Source organism: Camellia sinensis, chromosome 13 (assembly GCF_055761805.1).
Source record: "Camellia sinensis isolate YWXY chromosome 13, ASM5576180v1, whole genome shotgun sequence".
Lineage (NCBI taxonomy): Eukaryota > Viridiplantae > Streptophyta > Magnoliopsida > Ericales > Theaceae > Camellia > Camellia sinensis.
In genome coordinates, this window is record NC_138973.1 from 51,857,199 (window position 1) to 51,869,520 (window position 12,322).

The 12,322-nt window shown below is 38.3% G+C and overlaps 1 long non-coding RNA gene across 1 annotated transcript; it reads left to right on the forward strand.

The window, feature by feature from the left end:
• The first annotated feature begins 801 nt into the window (after window positions 1-801).
• LOC114290427 (uncharacterized) lies at window positions 802-11,914 on the forward strand. The gene is made up of 4 exons (XR_014348859.1): window positions 802-3,852; window positions 4,545-4,590; window positions 10,597-10,622; window positions 11,507-11,914. It is a non-coding gene; the product is annotated as an uncharacterized LOC114290427 (long non-coding RNA).
• The last annotated feature ends 408 nt before the right edge of the window (window positions 11,915-12,322 follow it).

Here is a 12,322-nt window from a genome sequence, read left to right on the forward strand (position 1 = left end):
CTAGGGCCTGGGCCGTCACTTTGAAGCCCGGCCCAACCCATTGGCCCGGTTAAGGCCCATTCAAGGCTCGGTCCAAGGCCCGGCCCGCGCCAAGGCCTAGTGTCTTTTTTTGTGAAAAATAATAAAATTTTGGTAGAAAAAATTAAAAAGAATTAAAAAAAATGGCCAGGCCCGCCCCGGGCTGCCCACGAGCCGTGGGCAGGTTTCGGGCAACCATGAGTCACGGGCTAATTTTACACTCCTATCAATGTGAATGTTAACATGTCAATGTGAATGTTAACATGTCAATGTGAATATTCACATTGTCAACGGGCCGGGCCGGGCCCACCCTAGGCCGCTGACCAATTTTATACTCTTATCAATGTGAATGTTAACATGTCAATGTGAATATTGTCAACAGGCCGAGCCGGGCCCGCCTCGGGCCGCCCATGGGCCGTGGGTGGGTTTCGGGCAGCCACGAGGCGCGGGCTAATTTTACACTCCTATCAATGTGAATGTCAACATGTCAATGTGAATATTCACATTGTCAATGAGCCGGGCCAGGCCCGCCCCGGGCGGCGAGCGGGTTTTTGGCCACCCATGGGCCGCGGGCCAATTTTATACTCTTATCAATGTGAATGTTAACATGTCAATGTAAATATTCACATTGTCAACAGGCCGGACGGAGCCCACCCCGGGCAGCCCGTGGACCGCGGGCGGGTTTCACGCCGCCACGGGACGCGGGCCAATTTTACACTCCTATTAATGTGAATGTTAACATGTCAATGTGAATATTCACATTGTCAATGGGCCGGGCCCGCCCCGGCCCGACTCGAATTTTTCCAGGCACCCACGAGGATCGACATGGGCCGGGCCCTAATCTTGGTGAAACCATCGCTACTACATGATGTAACACAGATCTCATATGTAAGACAAAATATGTACTTTTAATATTATATATTTATTAAATCATTAAATTTTACCATACAATATGAGACATAAATCTCACTACGAGATACATGATATTTTTCTTTATTACCAAATGATTTATCAAAGAAAAATGTTCCAGGCCCCTTTTTCCCTTCACCACCTTTGACCCCCTCTCAACATTATTGGCTAATTTTTCTTTTTTTTTTCTTTTTTTTCCCTTCTCCTCCAATCACCACCCGCCACGTGTGTGTGGGAGGTGGTGGGTATGATGATTAGAGGGAGTTTCTATCAAGCCCTTTATTAAATGATTAACTTTTAGACCATCTCCAATGTTGAATAAAAAATTTCATTAAATCCTAGTAAAAATTTGATGAAAAATTTAGTTTGATACTATTCACTCCAATGCTAAAATTAGAATTTTCAACAGATTTTTTAACATCTCCAGTTGTCCGAGAAAAAGTCCAGGCAGATGTCCTAGAGGTCGTCTAGACATGAACAAAAAAGCTGTTAAAGTTGCTTTTGGGTGGACATGATGGTGGACGGATGTCCAGCCCAACAGTAACAATTTAAATTTGATGAAAGATGAAAGGCTCCCTTCATTTGGTGAAAATTTAATTTTCCCTCTATTTGATATGAATATGGTAAAAAGGTTGGAGCACCAAAATGAGATGTTTTTTTATTAAATTCAAATTTAATGAAATATCTAATACTGAATTGGAAATCATCTTAGTGATCAAAAGAAATAAAACAAATAGAGATCTTTTGCCTCATGATCAGAGCTGGAATAACTCACATGGAGGAAGTCCGTTTGAGACGCAAAATATGTGCCTTTAGTATTAGATTCTTGTCAAAGATCAGAAAAAGTAAAATCTAAAATACAATAATTCTTAAAAAACAAAGAGAAGCAAGTATGCTTTCATTTCTTATGAAGAGATGCTTCACTTTGCTTGTACTGCATGCTCATAAATGGATGGATTTATTGTTCAAAAAAGGGTAAAAAGAAAAAAGACATGAAAAAAACAGTCCCGTTTTGTAGATCGAAAATCTGGAGGCTCGAAATGGCTCGAATCTAAAACGACGTCATTTTGGTTTTTTTTTTTTTTTTGTTCGTTTCCCTGTTCTGAAACATAGGAGATGGAGATGAAATAAGAAGAAGAAGAAGAAGAGAGATGTAGCAGGGGAGACATCATCATCAACAACCAATCATCAACAACCAAAATCAAAAAACAACAACTATTCAAATCATCATCAACAATAACCAAAACGGGACTGTAACCACAACAATACACAACATCATCATAATCAAACACAAATTTTTAAAATCAAAAAAAAAAAAAAAACAAACACACATTTAATCCCATAAAAAAATGGTTGTTTTTTGTTCAAAATAAAAAAAAAAAACAAACCAAACGCAGATCTACAGATCTGCATCGTTACAGATCTACATCGTCGCCATCGTCGACCGTCGCCAGCTCTCTCTCTCTCTCTCTCTCTCTCTCTCTTTCTCTCTGTTCGCCCTCCCGCTCTCTCTTCTCTCGCTTTCTCTCACACTCTCTCTCCCTCCCCTGTTTCAGATATAAAACCAAAAAAAAAAAAAAATACAAAATGACGTCGTTTTGTAATTCGGGCCAATCGAGCCTTCCAACTTTCGAGCTACCAAGCTTTATTCTGAAAAAAAAAGTAATAATATTAATAAAGAAAAAAAGTGTTGCATCAATGCACCGAAAAAGAAAAAGAAAGTGATGATTCATGAATTTTTTAAAATATATTTTAGGATTCCATTACTTTAGTGAAATTATTAGATAATTTTTCAGATCAAATGATCAAATAATTCATAATTTTGAAACTATGGGCCTAGCACTAAATGGGCCACTCTGGGTTGAACATCACTTTTTTTAGCCCAACTTATTAGCCCAGATTAGGAGAACTGCAGGCCCACTGAGGGATCTCTCTCTCTCTCTCTCTACAGAGAAGCAATGGATATATATATTCATTGTTGGACAGTCAATTCCACCTAAAATGGATATATATATATATATATATATGCTATATAAATGTTTGTATATGTGTAACATTTGATGCATTGGAATTTTACTTTTGTGTGAAATGTAAAAGAAATGAATTTATTTTTGGTTTTGTTAAAAACACTATAAATTTGGGTGATTGCTTCAGTGTATTACAGAAACAATAGCTCAATTGATAATCAATGCATATTAGATTTGCAAGTGTGAATGCCTTCTCTTGATCTTGATACAAATTGGTATTAGGCACAACATTATGGTTGCCAAGTTATGGCTAAAACCGCTCACTAACCCATTTGCTGATAACATAACCATCATATATATGATTTGATTGAGAATTGAAAATTTTATAGATCAAAGTGCAAATGATATTTTGATGAATTTCAAAAATTGAGATACATTGGTAGTATGGTAATGGATCAGTATAATACATTACCATTGTGCTTCATTTGGTTGGTGTGATGGAAAATTAGGAGGAATGAGAAGGTTGAGGGATATAGCTAAATAATGATTTCACAGTTGAACATTTAGATTGTGGTGAACTAGGTTTTCATAGGAGTTACATCATGAACTTTTCAAATTGTGGAATTTTGGCGTTTCATATTATTTCTTATTCCCTATCCGAAGTAAAACATCACGAGTTAAAATGAAGACTCAAAACTCTGTTAGTACAACACTTGTTAGCGGGTGTTGCATATTTGAAAATGTTGCTATCCCTAGTGCTTAATTGACTGCATTAGTTAGGAATTGACTTGCATCCTAACAGAAGCTCGTATAAATGCTAACTATTTTTTATTTATGTTGAAGGTTCAACTCTACTCAAATCATAATAGGAAAACCAACTGAGCAGATTGAAGCAGACATAAGGCTCGCCAAGTACTTTAGTCCAAGTGAAGCAGTTGAATATGGCATTATTGATAAGGTACCGCTAGTCAAAACACTGAATTTGTTTTTATCTGGCTTTCAGGTGTGAAAGAGGCACAACTTAATTAACCGTATCTAATACTAGACCATGATTCTGATGAATATTCAAGTAAAATAAAAGTTACTTTCTTGTCGTTGTCCCATACATTATTTCACATATAATTACTTTCATTTCATGCATGACGAAAAGATTCTTTCGAATAGATCAGCAGTAACAATCAGTAACCCCTTTTACCATCAATTAGTTAAGTCGAGACAAATATTCTTCCTTCCTGTCAACTCCTTTGTGGCGCGTATTGTTACCTTCGGACCACAAAATCTATACAAACTCATGCTACTGTTGTAGGACAGTTTATCCTTGAAAGTAAAAAATTTGGACCGAGAAAGGGTTTTTCTTCCCCTTCCTTCAGTACTCCTCCCACTTTTTTTTTTTTTTTTCTTTTTTTGTTGGAGAATTTGTTTTATCCAGGGAAGGATGGAAACTTCTTGTTTGTAAAATAATTGAATTGAACCTTTTAGCAAGTTGTTTTTACTGTGATTTGTACTCACTGGTGCCAATCATTTGCCTTCTCTCTTTTACCACTCACCATTACACCTGTTTTTGTGTTAGAAAAGTAATTGCTTGTTCTTTTCATGGCACTTGCCAACTTCACTAATGTTGCTCTCTCTCTCTCTCTCTCAATGATTTAGGCAAAATAGCATCTGAAGGAATGGAGTAGCTGATTTGACTTCTATGGTAGTTCTCTTTACACCTTGCTCCTGCTTTTTGATTATTATCTTCTTTTCTTCTTTTTTTTAATCAGCAAACAAAGGAAGTATATAAATATTAAAACACAATTACAAAAGAAGCATCCAGCATAGCTAATTGAAACCAAACAAAAATGGCATCAAAAAGCTAGCCCAACACCTGTTAACAATACAACAGTCGGTGAGAAACCAACTAGAGGAACCACAAAATACCAACCAAAATCAGTAAAACAAAGTAAACCTCAAATCACCACCCAAAACCAAAGAAAAACAACCAAAACAGAGGAGAAGAAGACACCAACAAAAGAAGGAGACACCGACAAGTAGAAAACAACCAGCAACAGGCACCATAAAATGGCAGCAGATCAGAGAAACACCAGTAGCAGATCAGAAGTAGGCACCAGAAAATTAAGTAGAAAACAAGTACCTCAAACCACCACCCAAAACTAGGGAAAACAACCAGCAGCAGCAGGGATGCACCACTTCAAAATAGATCAGAAAACACCAATCATCCGAATAGAAAAGAAATAAGAAATTAGGCTAACAACACTCCAGCAGCTGCACACAGCTTCAACCTATCCCTCTTCTACAAAACTTAATTTGTTGTAAGTTAAACAAGAAATCATTGACAGAGAAAGGCAGCTTCGGGTCAGCAGCTCTAACCCACATAGCAGTCCTGGATTTAATTAGATCACATAGACCATACAAATCTGGTTGCAGATCAGAAAGCAGCACCTCACTCCTGTGTTTCCAAATAGACCACAAGGAAGCAATAGGTAACACATTCCAGACTTTTCTCTCAAAACTATTACCCGAAAACCCAGCCCAGAACTGTAAAACTCCATCCACTGTTGCCGGCATAACCCACTATGACCCCCACTAGAGAAAGATATCAGCCCACACCCTTTAGACAAAAGGACACCACAACAGCACATGATTGACCGACTCTGCTTCAGCTTTGCAAAACACACATTGGGTATTAGCAGTAGCAGGAATGACACCAATCCTCTGAAGGAAAGAGGACGTTTTTAGCCTTTGCCTCCAAGCTAGCCACACAAAAGCTTTTTCTCTAGGAGTAGAGACACTTTGCCAAATCATCTTGGAGATAGTAACATAGTCAGTAGATTGTAGACTGTTCTCATACCACCTATAGGCTGATGATACGCTGAAACAACCAGAGTTTTCAGCCCCCCAACAAAAAGCATCAACCTTATCAGCTCTCAACTCACAAGTGTTATTTACCAAATTAACCAAACAAACCACCTCTTCATTTTCCCAATCTCGGAGCATTCTATTAAAGCATCCCTCCCATTCATATAGGCTCCTTCTTAATTCAATCACTTGCTTAACTGTTTCCAGCTTGTCAGGAGAGATACAATAGAGTCGAGGAAAATCATCTTTTAGACACCTACCACCAGCCCACCTATCCTTCCAAAAAAGAGTTCTATCCCCATTGCCAACCGATATGAAAGTATTGCTAATAAAGAAACTGTGCAGGGAAAGGGTGGAAGCTGCCGCAGAGAGTATGTCCTTCCTAACCGGGAATGCATCTGAGAGGCTTCTGTGTTAGGGTACCACTTGCTGCCTTAGATGTTATATTTCCCACATAAAACTTTCTTCCACAACAAATTCTCATCACCGCCAAACCTCCACCACCACTTAAGTAGCAAGCAAGCATTAACATCCCTAAGACTCTTGATGCCTAACCCTCCTTTAATAACACTTCTAGTGACTTCGGACCATTTAACCATGTGTATCTTGCTCTTAATCACAGATCCACCCCATAGAAAAGCGGCTTGAATCTTGTCTAACTCTTTAGCAACTCCTTCAGGCATCTTAAATAGTGAGAGATAATATACTGGGAGGCTAGACAAAACTGCTTTGATAAGAGTTAATCTTCCTGCAAGGGATAAGAACCTTCTTTTCCAACTAGCCAACCTAACTTTAACTCTATCCACAACAGGCTTCCAAGTCTTCAATCTCCCTGGATTAGCCCCAAGAGGCATCCCAAGGTACTTAAATGGAAGCTTTTAACACTTACAATTCAGCCTTCCAGCAATTTCAGCCAACAAGTCATCTTGTACTCCAACTCCAAAAATCACACTTTTATGATAATTGATCCAGAGCCCGGAAATTAGTTCAAAACATCGAAGAATCCTCTTAATATTCACCACTTCCCCCCATTCTGCCTCACAAAAGATAACAGAATCATCAGCAAATTAAAGATGGGATACTGAGATTTCGTTAGCCCCAAGAATAGCACCCTTGAATAAATTTAACTCCCTAGCCCTGGTCAACAAGATGTTAAGGCCCTCAGCTACCATATTGAACAGGAAAGGGGAGAGAGGATCCCCTTGCCTCAGGCCTCGAGATGGACTAAACTCCGATGTGGGGGAACCATTCAGCAGAACTGAGACTCGAATATTCGATATACACTCCTGCACCCAAACCAGCCACTTTGCTCCAAAACCAAAATTCTTCATCATAGATAGCAAAAATGACCAATTAACAGAGTCATAGGCCTTTTCGAAATCAAGTTTCTGAATAATACCACTTCTTTTGGTTTTCTTCCACCACTCAACAATTTCATTTGCAATTAAAATCTCATCGAGGATACTTCTACCTCCCACAAACGCTGACTGCTCTTCACTAATTATTCTAGGTATCACCATCTTTATTCAGTTAGCCAAAACCTTAGAAAAAATCTTATACACAGACCCAATTAAACTTATTGGTTGGTAATCCCCAAGACTAATAGGATTCTCCTAGGCACTAACGTAATGAAAGAACTGTTTATCCCGCCCACCAATTTACCATACCGGTGAAAGTCTTGCATAAACTGAAGAACCTATTTCTTTTCAACCTTCCAACATTTTTGAAAAAATAACATATTAAATTCATCTGGCCCCGGAGCTTTATTCCCATCACACCTTCTCACTACCACCCAAATTTTTGCCTCAAAAAATTCTGCCTCAATGTAGTCCGCAACTACTGTACTGCCTATAGATTTAAAACTACCCACCAATTTTGGCCTAGAACTCCACCCTTTCGTGAAATGAGCTTTGAAAAAAATTAAATACTTCAAGTTTAACTCGAACTTGCTCATTATATACAATTCCATCAAAGTTCAAAGAGCCAATGGCATTTCTATTATGCCTACAGCTTGCCATGACATGGAAAAATCTAGTATTTTTATCCCCTTTGTGCGCCCAGTTTAGCCTTGATTTTTGAAGCCAAATCCATTCTTGCATCTTACTTAATTTCCACACCTCATCTCTGATTTCCCTTCTACTCAATTTCTCCACATTAGATAGCTCTCTGGTTTCAGTTATCAAATCTAATTCATGTAATTTCTCATCAATACGCTGTAGCATCACAGATATAGTACCAAACACTTCACTATTCTATCTCTTCAAAACTTGTTTAACCTGTTGGAGTTTTTTAAGCATTACAAAACCACCCCAGCCAGTGATTTGTGAATCTTCCCATACCTCCCTAACCTCTTTAAAGAATGTAGGATGAATAATCCAGGCATTCAAAAATCTGAATGGTTTAGGGCCCCAATCCCTATCATCCTCCATTAGCAAAATTGGACAGTGATCAAATACAATTTTTGGTAACCCCCACAATTTAATATTGACGCTTTTAATCCATTCAGGGTCCAACAGAAACCTATCAATTCTACTCCATATTGCGCCCTCCTGAGCATTACACCATGTAAATTTTCTTCCAATCATTGGGATATTTGTGAGCTCACACGTATCAATAAAGGCATTGAACTCTCTCATTTCCCTATCCCTCCTTGACACACCTATACACTCACTAATCAGTCTAATTTCATTGAAATCCCCCCCCCCAAGACACCAAGAGCTAGAAAAATTACTTCTAAGCTGTTTAATAATTTCCCACAACCTCCCCCTCTTACTTACATCAGTAGGAGCATATACATTCATCAAAACACAATCAAAGGAATGATAGATAGTACCTTTTAGAAGCAGAAAATTCCTGCTACCACAACACTCCTTCAGTTGAAAAAATTCAGGATCCCAGACACAAATTATGCCACCCGCACTACCTTGTGATCCAACCTCCATATATTCAAATCGAGCACTTCCCCAGATGGATCTAATATCCCATTCTGATAACAGCGATCTCTTTGATTCTTGTAAGAAAAGCATCCCAATTTTTCTTTCCTTTACTAATTTCTTGATTTTACCCCTCTTTTCTGGCCGACCCAACCCTCTAATATTCCGCGAAAGAATCTTCATTAAAACAGCTAATCACACTTTAAAGCACCTACAGATTGGTTTACCCAGATGTACCAATCCGAACCCCTACTTTTTCTTTGTCCTGCTATTCAAGCTGCACAATACGATTAACAATACTTGCTTCGTCTTGCCCAAACTCCACCCCAAGTAATTTATCCATACGCAGGGTTGCCTGAGCTTCATTTAAAATCAAAGCATCACTTCTAGACCTGCTATTCCATCGGTTAGCTAGAGATCTGGACAGAGCTGCTAAAGTCGATCTGAACAGAACCTCTTTTTGGGAATTTCATCTTGCTAATGACTCACTTTGCCCTCTTCTTCTTGAATAAGTTGGCAGCTTCGAACTTCTCTGCCTGTGTCGTGCCTTCTTACGAGTTGAGGAAGCAGCTTTCAACAGTTGTTGTGTAGATCCCCTTTCTATCGCCCCACTGCTACCTTCATGGGCCAGATCCTTTGTATGACTAAAGTTCTGACCCACTAATCCAAACCCAGTGCCCTGACTGGAATATGGCCCTATCGGCCGACCAAGCACAAATTCTCCCAAGTGGGCCTGAGAAAAACGCACCTCTAATTGGACTTCAGGCCAACTTTTATCCGTTACACTCAAGCTCTTCATAAAGCCAGATGTAATCACGTGCCCATCCAGCTGCCCATCGAGCCTCACACCTATATCATCATTACACATTTTCGCAGATGTCGATTCTGAAACAACCATCTTATCGGAGCCTTTATTTGAATTTCTAATGCTTTCCACAGTCTCAGCCACCACCGATGCATTCTGCCAGCTCACACTTCCACCACTTCCCACTTCACTTAAGCTAACCCGTTGGGCCTTGTCCACATCAGCTTGTTTGTCCACTACATCCTCCATATTTGGTGCCACCTCAGCTTCACCTTCATCCCTGCCATGGCCGAAGACTGAAACACCATTACTTTTCCACCATTACAGCTGTTACAGCTGTTGGGTTGCAATGAGAGTGATTGAAGAGAGGCCTTGTTGGTTGGTAGAATGGTTATACCTTTTGTTGCTCACTAATCCGTCCCTCTTTCATCCCCACCTCACCAAGTGTAGGAAGGAGATTTTGAGTCATAGTGTTGGAACTATGAATCACACACACCGATGCTTTAGTTTCTCAATCCCAACAGTGTATTATTTTTCATATTTTAAGTGGATATGACCCACCAATTGAAAGAGCACGGTTGTGGTTCACGCATTTCAAATTTTGGAATGGATTATCTAAAACCATCTTTCGAATTTTCTTTTCATTTTTTGCAGTTTTAACAGCTTTGTGATTGTTTTTTGTAATGTTATGATTTGATCTTAGATATGTGGAGTTAATAAAAAGGGAAGAGAAAAGATGGAAAAATAAAATGAAGTTAAAGAAGCCAAATTCTTTCTTTTGTTTGGTTAATTCCATTTTATTGTTTGGTTATCCATTGCAAAAGAATGTGAATATATATAACTAATATCATTTTACTTTCATTTGGAAAATCCAATATGCAAAGACAGAAATAAATAAAAAAGAAAAGAAAAGGATAAAAATAAAAGGAAAAAAAATAGAGAGAGAGAGAGAGAGCTTATTTTTACCATTACTGTTAAGGTTGTGAGATTTGGAGTATTGTGGTTGAATTTTTCTCTGTTTCTCTCTCTTTATTTTTAATTTGTTGGTTGACTTCATTCCTCTTATCATTAATTATCTCTCTCTCTCTCTCTCCTCGGCATGCAGAGGCGGATCAGATTGGGAAACTAAAGGTGAAAGTCATTTGCAAGTGCACTAGGGTTTCAGTTTCCTTACTTGTTTCAGCCTCCTTTTGGGGAATTTACACTTTTTACACACTCAGCTTGCTTCAATGAAGACAATTTCAAACTGAATACAAGAAGAGCTCAAAAACTTCTAACATGAATTTGCCATATCTGAACCTTTTTTTTAAAAAAAAATTGCTTATTCACATCTCACCCATTTTTTTCTTTTTTTATTTTTCCTTTCAAAATCTCTACTCAAATCTATAATTCAAACATAGCTTAAGATTTATCAACAAAAAACAATCACCATAACTTGTTCAGTGCTCCTCATTTTCTTCTTATTCTCACTTTTCTTGTTTATGCACACATTGCACAAGCATCTTATTTACTATTAAGGCAACCACTTACATAGGTAATGTATTAGGAAACTTTTTTTATATAATACATTAATGTCACTAGATTAAAAATGGTCTCGACCTCTCTTAATGCTAATGATGGGAATGATGAGGAATTAAGATCCTCTACGGAATTAAATTTAATCTTATAAATTTTAAAATTCTTAAATTAGTATTTCAATCTCATTTGCTAAGAGGTTCCCAAATGGATGGCCAGGATTAGAAATCACCTACTCCAAATGTGACACAAAATTGGCTTCACCAATCTTTTTTCTTTTTCTTTTTTTGGGGTTGTTGGCTACATATTTTGTAAAAGCCAATTACAATTCAACACGTGGCAGAATAAAGGTTATACAGGAAGAATGTTTAAGTCTTCGATCATGATCGTACACGTGGCAGTTGATATTGTTTATTGCGTGGTCCGAGTAACATTGGATCAGCAAAGAGATACAAGGTGACGTGGCTTCAACGGTTACTCACATTCAAATTCAAATATAGGAGGGAAGCCCAACTGCAAGTGATGGCGTAGTGGAACTACTTATAAGGCAGCATGATTAGCGATCACGGAGGAACAGTTCGACGGTTTGAAGTGCAGTTCGATGGTCATCTTTGAGGAGTATAAATAGCAGAGAAGACCCCAGAAAAAGCCCCCAGACTCAGATCCAACAAACCAGTCTTACTTTACATATTTTTCTTTCTAGTTTTACATTTCCAATCTTTTACATTTCCTATTCTTTAAATTCCTATTCTTTACATTCCTGTACTTTGAATTTCCGCACTGCACTTCATTTATAGGAATAGTTTCAAGTAGATTGTCGATGTAAACCTCTGCGAGGCTGAGTTTGGATCATTGTAAGTTTTCATACTAATGAAACACTTCAATTGCTCTTTATTTAACTGTTCTTGTGCTTAAATTCTCCTAAATCAAGCCACCAGTAAAAGTCCTCTTCATTGAGGCTGAAAGAACTACAACACAATCGTCTGATAATTGATTGGCAATTAAAATTCTGTAGGGACTGATTGATCCTTGCTGGTACGCTCGCAATTACAAAAATAACCTTCAAAAGCCAAAAAGCCAACATATATTTTTGGCACACCCAGTGGGACTAATTAAAATGGCTAGACGTAGGAGACAAGGAGAAAATGAAAGCTTGGAAGAAGGCGTGGAAGGAAAGGTAGAAATACCTAATCCAGGGGATAATGTGATAACACATCCTGTGGAAACTCCTTTTTTATCAGAACCTATGGTCGAATAGACCAGCACTTCGGAGCAAGAACCACATGTTCATAGTATTGGACGAAACCAAGGAATTG